The sequence below is a fragment of the Hyperolius riggenbachi genome, chromosome 10 (assembly GCF_040937935.1).
Source record: "Hyperolius riggenbachi isolate aHypRig1 chromosome 10, aHypRig1.pri, whole genome shotgun sequence".
Classification (NCBI taxonomy): Eukaryota; Metazoa; Chordata; class Amphibia; order Anura; family Hyperoliidae; genus Hyperolius; species Hyperolius riggenbachi.
In genome coordinates, this window is record NC_090655.1 from 207,666,338 (window position 1) to 207,678,889 (window position 12,552).

The window sequence follows — 12,552 nt, forward strand, 5'->3', positions numbered from 1 at the left end:
ATGATCGCTTGAACAGTGCTCCGTGGGATGTTCAAGACTTTGGAAATCTTTTTGTAGCCTAAGCCTGCTTTAAATTTCTCAATAACTTTATCCCTGACCTGTCTTGTGTGTTCTTTGGACTTCACGGTGTTGTTGCTCCCAATATTCTCTTAGACAACCTCTGAGGCTGTCACAGACCAGCTGTATTTGTACTGACATTAGATTACACACAGGTGACCTCTATTTAGTCATTAGCACTCATCAGGCAATGTCTATAGGCAACTGACTGCACTCAGATCAAAGGGAGCCGAATAATTATGCACACACCACTTTGCAGCTATTTATTTGTAAAAAATGTTTGGAATCATGTATGATTTTCGTTCCACTTCTCACGTGTACACCACTTTATATTGTTTTTTTTATGTGGAATTCCAATAAAATTGATTCATGTTTGTGGCAGTAATATGACAAAATGTGGAAAACTTCAAGGGGGCCGAATACTTTTGCAACCCACTGTATACATATGTTAAATCGGTTCCAGCAGAATATGTTGAATCAGAGAGGACCTGCAGGATCAGGGCAGTGGAGTCATCCAACTTGAACTCCGACTCCTCAATTTATGATACCGCCAAGTCCTCTAATTTACATATAACAATCTCATAAAAGACAACTCATCACTGCCAAAGCTTAGGAATTTTAAAGCTATATTCTGCTTTGGAGAACAAATAACTCCTGGCCAGAAAGCTGACAGTCTCCTTTGTCATCCCAGCCTGGCATTGGCAATGTGTATTTCTTGGCACATGGTCTGTGTAATAAGATTCACTTTAGCACCATATCATCCGGGATCCGGCATGTATCCCTGCCACCTTGCAGAAAAGTATCTAATTGTGACGCAGGGTATTAGACATAATCACTGAATAGATAAATTGTGGTCAGATCGTCAGCTAAAGTCATACAAGTGTATTCAAAAATACTGCGGTACAATAGGACTGAGGCAAGGCTAGGTCAATAACAGGCTGATATCATACACAGATGGTCAGATGGCTATAGTACAGAAGGCTGAGACAGAGACAAAAAACGTAAAACAGGCTGAGGTCAAACACTTAGATCAGATGGCTGAGGTACAGACAAGGAGGAGATAGAATCAGAGTGAGGGTTTAGCAGGGTCATACACAGAATAACAATCAGAATAATATACAATTTACAATATCTATATCTATATATATTTGGTCTAACTAGAGTACATATATATCGGCAGTGTCTGTATATATATATATATATGTATATGTATATATATATATATATATATATATATATATATATAGCTCTGAAAACTAGCTGACTAGGCACAGTAGCAAGACAAGGTCCAGCAATCAGCGAACTGATAACTATAACGGACAGTGAGCGGGTAACTAAATGTCCTGGGCTTATATAGAAGGAATAGAGCACAGACCAAGCCCCCAGGAAAATAAGACCAATCAGCAACATCCCTGCAGCAAGTGTCAGCTGACCGCAGGAATCAGCTGACACACCTCAGACACGCCTCCTTAACCTATAAAGGCAGCTCTGAGCTGCGCGCGTCCTCCTAGGGAGACTGCCAGAAACAACACGTTGACCTACATCTACAAGGGAGCCAGGGATGCGAACATGCTGATTCAAGTCTACAGGGGAGCCGGGGATGCGACTGACCAAGGATGAAGAGGAAGCTTCCTCCAGCTGCTCTACACTATCAGAGCAGCCTCCAGAGACAACACCAGATAAGTTTGTTACACTAAAACAGTAAAAGTCAGGGCCATTTTCTTCATGGGGGAAGATCTATGCCCCGAAACCCAGCTGATATGGGGTTCCAGTGAATCTTATTAAACAGACAATACGGTTGACTCACTATAACAAATAGTGTGCCTTATCAGAGTTAACATGTCTTATCCGAGTTAACGTGCCTTATCAGAGTAGCATAGCGAGTGCTACGAACTTATGCCTGCTAATTGGCAATGAGGAGAGCCTCACTCGTCCTGCCCTGAGCCCCTGCGGGTCCAATCACTTTAACCACTTCAGCCAACAGGGTTGTTCATTTTTTTGCATCTGAGCAACTTTCACCTCCCATTCAATTGCCAATAACTTTATCACTACTCATCACAATGAATTGTTTGTTTGTTTCTTCTGCCACCAATTAGGCTTTCTTTGGGTGATACATTTTGCTAAGAATTATTGTATTCTAAATCCATTTTAACAGGAATATTAAAAAAGAACTGGAAAAAAATCATTATTTCTCAGTTTTTGGCCATTATAGTTTGAAATTAATACATGCTACCAGGGGCGTAACTAGAAATCACTGGGCCCCCCTGTGAAAATGAGGATAGGGCCCCCCAATAGGTGCTAAATAATCATAAATTGGGCAGCATTTGACCATAAAATAATCGTAAAGTGGGCAGCATTTCACCAGAAATTAATCATAAATTGGGCAGCATTTCACCAGAAATTAATCATAAATTGGGCAGCATTTCACCAGAAATTAATCGTAAATTAGGCAGCATTTCATCAGAAATTAATCATAAATTGGGCAGCATTTCACCAGAAATTAATTGTAAATTGGGCAGCATTTCCCTATAAAATAATTGTAAAGTGAGCAGCATTTCCCCTTAAAATAATCGTAAAGTGGGCAGCATTTTACTATAAAATAATCGTATAGTGGGCAGCAGTCACCATAAAATAATCATAATGTGGGCAGCAGTCATCAGAAAATAATCGTAATGTGGGCAGCAGCCAGTCACCAGAAAATAATCGTAAAGTGGGCAGCAGTCACCAGAAAATCGCAATGTGGGCAGCAGGCACCAGAAAATAATCGTAAAGTGGGCAGCAGTCACCAGAAAATCGCAATGTGGGCAGCAGTCACCAGAAAATCGCAATGTGGGCAGCAGTCACCAGAAAATCGCAATGTGGGCAGCAGACACCAGAAAATCGCAATTTGGGCAGCAGTTACCAGAAAATCGCAATGCGGCAGCAGTCACCAGAAAATCGCAACGTGGGCAGCAGGCACCAGAAAATTTCAATGTGGGCAGCAGTCACCAGAAAATCGCAACGTGGGCAGCAGGCACCAGAAAATCGCAATGTGGGCAGCAGGCACCAGAAATCGCAATGTGGGCAGCAGGCACCAAAAAATTGCAATGTGGGCAGCAGTTACCAGAAAATAGCAATGTGGGCAGCAGGAACCAGAAAATAGCAATGTGGGCAGCAGTCACCAGAAATTCACAATGTGGGCAGCAGTTACCAGAAAATCACAATGTGGGCAGCAGTTACCAGAAAATCGCAATGTGGGCAGCAGTTACCAGAAAATCGCAATGTGGGCAGCAGTTACCAAAAAAATTGCACCTGTGGAAAAACAACAACAATTCACTCACCTGGTAGAAGTCTCCTCTCCCGGCATCTGGCTCTCAGCTCCCCGACGATCCTCCTGTAGCACATCTCCCGCGCTGACAGGCAGAGTGCAGGGCTAAGGCAAGATGGCTCCCGAAGCCCTGTACTGGAGACATAAATAGTCTCCAGTGCAGGGCTTTGGCAGCCACCTTGCCGTAGCCCTGCTCTGCCTCCATCTATTAGACGCTGCGGCCCGTTCCACACCTGGCTGGGGGGTCCCACAATCGGGAGGGAGTCAGCGCTCCCCCTGCACATGGCTGGCCGGCCCCAGAGGGGCCCTGGGCCCCCCTGCGGCCAATTAGGTTGCATCCCCAGTAGGTACGCCAGTGCATGCTACCATAATTAAAACCCATGTATTTTATTTGCCCATTTGTCCCGCTTATTATACCATTTAAATTATGTCCTTATCACAATGTATGGCGCCGATATTTTATTTGGAAATAAAGGTGCATTTTTTTCAATTTGCGTCCATCACTATTTACAAGCCCATAATTTAAAAATTTTTATTAATATACGCCTTTGGCATGCATATTTATAAAGTTCAGACCATTAGGTAACTATTTATGTTTGTTTTTTTAATTGTAATTTTTTTTTTTAATTTTTAATTGGGTAATTTTTGGTGTGGGAGGTAAACAGCTAATTTTAAATGTAAAATAATAAATGTATTTAATAAAAAATGGATGTGGGTGTAGTTTTACTATTTGGCCACAAGATGGCCACAGTCAAAAAGTCCTGGAAGCGAACGAGCACACTTCTAGGAACATGAATGAGGACAGGAAACTTTTTTTAACTCAGAAAAACAGCAGCCTCTGATAAGAGCCTGTTGGTTTTTCTGCGGGGGACTTCGATCAATGATTGGGAGCTATAATCCCATTCATTGATCGCTGGGCTAACGGCCGGCGGGAGCGTGCGCAGCCTATCTGGACGAGAATGTTCGTTCAGATAGGCTTAAAGTGGATCCGAGATGAACTTTTACTCATTGCATAATTATGTTCCTTTCCTATTGTTTATAGGGCATTCCTCAAGCCAAATACTTTTTTGTTTTTGTTTTAATACTCTAATTCCCTATAAACTAAACAAGCCACGCCCACAGGTTTTCAGAGAGCCAAGGCACTTTCAGACAGTAGCAAGGGCTCAAGGGAGCTCGGTCTGGGCAGGAGGAGGGGGAGGTATTACTAGCCAGAGATTTCAGAGGCAGAGGGGAGGAGGAGGGGGGATTCGTTTTTTTTGCTCAAGATGCAGATAAGCCTGCCTCTGTGTAATGTTTACAAACAACATGGCTGCTGTCATTGTATCACAGGAAGAAATAATCATATTCTATTAAAGCTGTTTGCAGTTAGACCTAAACTTTAGATAAGATATATAGACAAATTACTTGTTATAGTGAGTTTTTCATCTCGGATCCGCTTTAAAGGAATACTATCGATTGAAACGACTTTTTTTTTAATACTCTATATTAGTGTACACATTACCACTAGTGCTAGGGGCACTTTATTTATTCCCCCAGGACTCTCTCTTTCTATTTCTGCTTAAAAATTCATTTCTCACACAGCTCATAGTAGTTTGGGTCACCCTGAGCTGCTTGGTTACTCTGTCACACAGCTCACAAATATATTTCACTGTGTCACTCACAGCATGCAGGAGACATGAGGAGAAATAGGCTGATCTGAGGTGGTAACAGGTAACTAAATGAGCTGCAATATTGCTGGAATATAACAAGCTATAAAACTAGTCTGTGTTTACAATCAGACTGGCTGTCTGCTTGAGGTGATTCACTCCAGGCTGCATCCACTTTACAAGCTGCTGAGAGGGGCAGACCACTGTCTACAATTAGCATTATTAGAATCTTTATCAGTCAAGAAAAGCAAAGATAAATAAACACACATTGCTAGAATCTTTAACCCCTTACCACCATATCAATAAGATTCTTTCAGCAAGGTGATAATTAAACTATAAACTGAGGAGTTGATAGCAACTCCCCTGTGCAGAGACATGGTCTAGCCCTCTGGGAGCTCAGTATTAGATACATTTTGTATCCAACACTGACGCTAAAACTGACGGAGGATTTTACAGCTGAGGGGAACAGCTGTGTGAGGAATCAAATTGCTCCTAGTACTTGTCCTAATGTGTGCTACAACATACAGCATTTAAAAATAAATGCATACATCGATAGTATTCCTTTAAGTGGTTAAAGGACATTATCCCTGCACTTTGATTGGCCCAATAGGCTGCCTGTCAAGTGAGAGAGCTGCCCAATGGCAGCTCTGGAAAGCCTGCAGGAAGCAGGGAATCTCTACATCCCTGGGGGGGCAGAGCGGCGGTCTGGGGACACAGAGTCATGTCATGAGGCAGAGCACATGCCTCTGTGTCCCATCTGCCGCCCAAGGAACCACTTTGGGTTCTCTTTAAACATGAATCACAAATTATTTATTTAATAATCACCACCATCTCTCCTTCCATATATAACTACTGCTATATACAATATCCTCATTCCAACTACAGTACATCCTCACTTATCCGGAACAGGTGGGAATGTAGGATACTGGATGAGTGTCTTTGCTAGTTGCCTGCGAGTAATGTGCAGAGGGCAGAAAGGCGCATGGCCAATGGGGAACTACTGATTGCCTGAGAGTGCTGGTTGGTGTAATTCCAGTAACCAGAATTCTACTGTACTATAAGTCTCAAACTTGCAGATACCCAGGTCTGTACTAATCTCCCCCATTATGTTCTCTGCAATGCCCAAAAGGCATACATTTGCTAATATAACAAGAATCACGATTGAAGGACATGAACATAATGCCCATAAATAGCACCACTCTGCCTTGTTGTGTTTCCACCTCTGTTTGGTATTTTCCCCTTTAACACTTAACGACCGCCTAACGCCGATAAGTGTCGGCAGGTCGAAGTGGTGTTACCATGGAAACTCGCAGCAGCGCCGTAAAGGAGATTGGCGATCCCCGGCCTCTGATTGGCCGGGGATCGCCGGCATCTGATAGGCTAAAGCCTATTAGAGGCGGTGCAGGACGGATCTCCGTCCTGTGCCGCCCATAGCCAGAGGGAGAGGGAGGGAAGGTGAGGGAGCGCGAAAATCACTGCAGAGGGGGGCTTTGAGAAACCGCCCCCCACTCGGCCACACAGAGTGGCAGCGATCACACCCCCCCAGCAGGACATCCCCCTAGTGGGGAAAAAAGGGGGGGGGGATGTCTGGTCGCCCTGCAGCAAACCTGATCTGTGATGTGGGCTGGAGAGCCCACGCAGCACAGATCAGAGAAAAAGAGCCTGGTCCTTAAGTGGTTAAGACGCCAACCTTTTGCCTACTAAACTATGAATATTTTCCTTTTTTCCTACTTTGGATAATTCTGCCCACTATGGACTGGATTCTCTACCTATGTTTGCTGTGTATTGATACTGCCTGATGATGGAAATATTAGCTTGTTGTATCATTTTTGCATGATTTGTCTTGTTGAGAGGTGCCGCTATACATGCATATATGCATGAGATGTGGTGAAGCTGTGGCACCGGGCACTATTCAGCCCTTCCACACCCTCCTTGCATACCAGCGTGGCTCTGTCATCATTTAAACCTGGCAGCATCTTGCAGCCATTATGGGAGTTCCCCTCTTAAGATGGCGTGACTGCGGTGTAACTGGTCTGCCCCAATCACCTCTGCCACCCTCGCCTCTGGACACTTGCCTCTCCGCTCATGGTCCTCCTCCATGCACTATGTGTAAAAAACTCATCTTCTGATCACGCCTGCGACGATCGCCGCACTTCCGGGTCTCAGCCGCCCGCTCTGCATAGTGCGCCCGCTACTAACCAGCATGCGCGTGATGTCACTGGTGGGCGGGCGCAGCGTCCTCTTCGGCCGCAGTATGGTCTGAAGCGGCGACAGAGGTAGAGTCAACTGACGCTTAGGCAGGGGTTTAGTTTATGAATATAAAATAATGGATGTTGGCCTTGGCTGGGATTGAACACTGGTCTCTCATGTTGCTGGCAATGCTCTTGACCAGTATGCTATGGCTGACACACAGCGAGAATGTTTTTGCTGGTCAGTAATGGTTAGTCAGCTGACATGTACTGCCACCTGTGTCAGCTGATTTCTCGTCAGCTGACACCTAAACAAGTTAAGTGCCTGCGTGTGATTGGCTGTTGTATGTGGCCGGCCACTGATTGGATGCCTGGTATATTTAAGCTTGCTGAGTGCACTCTGACTTTGCTATGTTGTTAGCGTATGCTTCTGCCTACTGCTAGGTGCTCTTTGAACTTGTGGATTGCCTTTCTGGACTTTGACCTATTGCTCGTTACTGGATTCTGCCTATTTGCTGCCTGAACTGACCTATTGCCTGTTACTAGGTTCTGCCTGTTTGCTGCCTGCTCTGACCTTTGGACTGCCTGACCTTAATTTTTGCCTAACCCTTCTGTACCGTGACATTCATATCAGTACTCCTAGACTTGCTCAGTGGGGTCCTGGTGGATTGTTTTGCCGGCTCTACAACCAGCTCCTATACCTTGCACCTACAAGGCCTGGGTGTAACCGAAGTCGGGCAGGTGTTGCTTCCTCACCCCCCCCCCCCGTTCAAGCGGGGACGCGCCACATAGGGTTAAGAAGGTGGTGATAGATTGGGACATAGCGGTTGATCTGCTGGTGAACAATCTGCCAGGCCTTACAATATGCACTTGTAGCTGCCCCAGCATCACATATTGCTACAGCACACTGGCACCATAACTCCCCATTTTTTGAGATAGGAAAGAGGGACATTTAACCACTTCCCGACCGCCGTATTGACAATTGGCGGCGGCCCTTGTAGGGGCATGGGCGGAGCGATCGCGTCATCCGTGATGTGATCCTCCGCCTCCGCCTGTCGCCGCTCACCCGCCGCAACATCCCGCCGGCCATACGGAAGCGCCGGCGGGGTGTTAACCCGACGATTGCCGCATAAAAAGTGTATAATACACTTTGTAATGTTTACAAAGTGTATTATACAGGCTGCCTCCTGCCCTAGTGGTCCCAGTGTCTGCGGGACCACCAAGGCAGGCTGCAGCCACCCTAGTCTGCACCAAGCACACTGATTTCCCCCCCCCCCGCCCCAGATCGCCCACAGCACCCCTCAGGACCCCCCTGCCCACCCCCCAGACTCATGTTTACACCCAATCACCCCCCTAATCACCCATCAATCACTCCCTGTCACTATCTGTCAATGCTATTTTTTTTTACCCCCCCCCCCCCCGCCCCCAGCCCCCTCCTGATCACCCCCCCACCCCTCAGATTCTCCCCAGACCCCCCCTCCCATGTACTGTATGCATCTATCCCCCCTGATCACCTGTCAATCACCTGTCAATCACCCATCAATCACCCCCTGTCACTGCCACCCATCAATCAGCCCCTAACCTGCCCCTTGCGGGCAATCTGATCACCCACCCACACCGATAGATCGCCCGCAGATCCGACATCAGATCACCACCCAAGCACAGTGTTTACATCTATTCTCTCCTCTAAACACTCACTAATTACCCATCAATCACCCATCAATCACCCCCTATCACCACCTGTCACTGTTACCCATCAGATCAGACCCTAATCTGCCCCTTGCGGGCACCCAATCACCTGCCTACACGCTCAGATTGCCCTCAGACCCCCCCTTATCAATTCGCCAGGGCATTATTTACATCTGTCCTTCCCTGTAATAACCCCCTGATCACCTGTCAATCACCTGTCAATCACCCATCAATCACCCCCTGTCACTGCCACCCATCAATCACCCCCTGTCACTGCCACCCATCAATCAGCCCCTAACCTGCCCCTTGCGGGCAATCTGATCACCCACCCACAGCAATAGATCGCCCGCAGATCCGACATCAGATCACCACCCAAGCGCAGTGTTTACATCTATTCTCTCCTCTAAACACCCACTAATTACCCATCAATCACCCATCAATCACCCCCTATCACCACCTGTCACTGTTACCCATCAGATCAGACCCTAATCTGCCCCTTGCGGGCACCCAATCACCCGCCTACACGCTCAGATTGCCCTCAGACCCCCTCTTATCAATTCGCCAGTGCAATATTTACATCTGTGCTTCCCTGTAATAACCCACTGATCACCTGTCAATCACCTGTCAATCACCCATCAATCACCCCCTGTCACTGCCACCCATCAATCACCCCCTGTCACTGCCACCCATCAATCAGCCCCTAACCTGCCCCTTGCGGGCAATCTGATCACCCACCCACACCAATAGATCGCCCGCAGATCCGACATCAGATCACCACCCAAGCGCAGTGTTTACATCTATTGTCTCCTCTAAACACCCACTAACTACCCATCAATCACCCCCTATCACCACCTGTCACTGTTACCCATCAGATCAGACCCTAATCTGCCCCTTGCGGGCACCCAATCACCCGCCTACACGCTCAGATTGCCCTCAGACCCCCCTTATCAATTCGCCAGGGCATTATTTACATCTGTCCTTCCCTGTAATAAACCACTGATCACCCATCAATCACCCCCTGTCATTGCCACCCATCAATCACCCCCTGTCACTGCCACCCATCAATCAGCCCCTAACCTGCCCCTTGCGGGCAATCTGATCACCCACCCACACCAATAGATCGCCCGCAGATCCGACATCAGATCACCTCCCAAGTGCAGTGTTTACATCTGTTCTCTCCTCTAAACACCCACTAATTACCCATCAATCACCCCCTGTCACTGCTACCCATCAGATTAGACCCCTATCTGCCCCTAGGGCACTCAATCACCCGCCCATACCCTCAGAACGCCCTCAGACCCCAGCCCTGATCACCTCGCCAGTGCATTGCTTGCATCTATTCCCCCCTCTAATCACACCTTGAGACACCCATCAATCACCTCCTGTCACCCCCTAGCACACCTACCCATCAGATCAGGCCCTAATTTGCCCCGTGTGGGCTCCTGATCACTCGGTTAAACCCTCAGATCCCCCTCAGACCCCCTTCCGATCACCTCCCCAGTGCATTGATTGCATCTATTTTCCCCTCTAACCACCCCCTGAGACACCCATCAATCACCTCCTGTCACCCCCCTATCCATCAGATCAGGCCCAATACAACCTGTCATCTAAAAGGCCACCCTGCTTATGACCGGTTACACGAAATTCGCCCCCTCATAGACCACCTGTCATCAAAATTTTCAGATGCTTATACCCCTGAACAGTCATTTTGAGACATTTAGTTTCCAGACTACTCACGGTTTTGGGCCCGTAAAATGCCAGGGCGGTATAGGAACCCCACAAGTGACCCCATTTTAGAAAAAAGACACCCCAATGTATTCTGTTAACCACAATTTAGAAAGATACACTGCGCTCCACAGAAAGAAAGAAATTAGCACTATAGGGGATCGCAGTTGGTTGAAGAGTCACCTCACTCCAATATACACACAATCTCAAAGTCACTGCTGCGCCTGCTTAGTACCAATCTCACAGTGAGACAAGACCCCTATGGGAGAAAGAAGTAAAAATAGCGCACATAGTGCTCGATACTGTATGAATCTGCCACAGCTTCCACCTCGTGCTGCACTCCAGTGGGATGTGCCTTCACCAATGGGAATAGAAACAGGGTTCCCCCCTCTGTGAATCCACTCACCGGATAGCCACTTGATATATAGCATGTAGTAATACAGTAATCCACGCTCCTCCACTCGATCTCCGTATAAAAGTTCCTTTATTAAAATCGATAAAAGGCAATCCAAGATACACCAGACATCAGAGCAGCCCTTGGCCGCGGATACAAGGCGCTCCGTCCTCCCTTGGTTAGCCCGTGCTTCCGGAATGTCTGCGTGCTGCCTGGCTCCGCCCTACGCGTTTCGTCGCAATGACTCATTCAGGGGCTGGCAGCACGCACTAGAGACATCATTAAAATACCGTCGCTGACCGTCTTGAGTACCGCCCATGTCGCCGCCCTCTTCCGTCACTAGGCAACCAAGCGGGGAGCGTAACTGTTCATACTATGAACACTTAAAATTTTCCATAGGTACAATAATAAAATTATTAGACCAATATACATTATCTCCTGTAAAACAACATTGTATATGTATAAATTCCAATTCATTACTAAGACATCAGAGCGAGCAGCGATACCACATCATACTGCCTCCTATGTAATCCCTCTTCCTACCTTGCTCTATATCTATACTATACACCAAACCATATTCCCCTACACCCCAAATCCGTGTATAGCATGTATTGTATAACACAATTACCATGCACCTAGCACCTGCCCTATCATACCTTATGTTAGCCATCAAAGTGTATCTTTCTAAATTGTGGGTAAGCGGATCATCTATATTCTACTGCTGCAGACATGGACGTTTTTGAATTTAGGAAACACAGAAATGTGGATTTGGATCAAATTTTCCAGGTTGATGCCCCTGTACATTCGAGTCTTGAACAGGACTTTAAATCGCTGCAGGGGAGTATGCTCAAAGAACTACAAACTTGGTGGGACTTGGCTGCCTTACATAAATATGATGGGAGGGGCATTGTACCTTAGAGGTATAGATGGGATATCTCTCCCACTGATGGTGAGGACAGTGAAGAAAGTAACAAGGAATGGTTTGAGTATGCGGAAATATGTGGAAAGGGAATGGTTAAATTAATGATTAAAAGAAAAATTTGAAGATTGGAGAAATTGGGAGGGGAGGTTGAGACAATCAAATGCAAATTGGATCCATTTAAACACTCAGAGGAATATCAAGTTAGGTCTACTAAATTGCAAGAGATGTTGAATAATGCAGAAAAAGATATAATCCTTGATAAACAAAAGCAATTTAGTAAAGACAATCAGGTGTATAAAAACAACGAGGCCTATAAGTGGCAAAAAAATAAGGTGACAACCAAACCAGATGAAATGGGAGGGGAGGGAGGTGCAGGGGGGGGGGGGGGAGGACCATCTGAACCATTACCCCAACCTGATGCAAATGTTAGACCCAGGGGGGGACCCATAGGGGGAAGGGATCCGGTTAAACCAATCCAGCCTAGGCCCCAACCACCACTGCAGCCGGTGTATGGAGGGGGAGGGGGGAAAGGAGCCCCTTTGGGTAGAGGTAGAGGTTACACTCCATACCAGGGTAGGCCATCTCCCAATCATCCTAGGCCTAATCGAAATCAGGAGGTTACA

At 46.7% G+C, this 12,552-nt stretch overlaps 1 pseudogene; it reads right to left on the bottom strand.

Moving 5' to 3' along the window:
- Positions 1 to 12,552, bottom strand: part of LOC137534269 (zinc finger protein 721-like) — a 377,767-nt pseudogene that overhangs the window by 304,509 nt on the left and 60,706 nt on the right.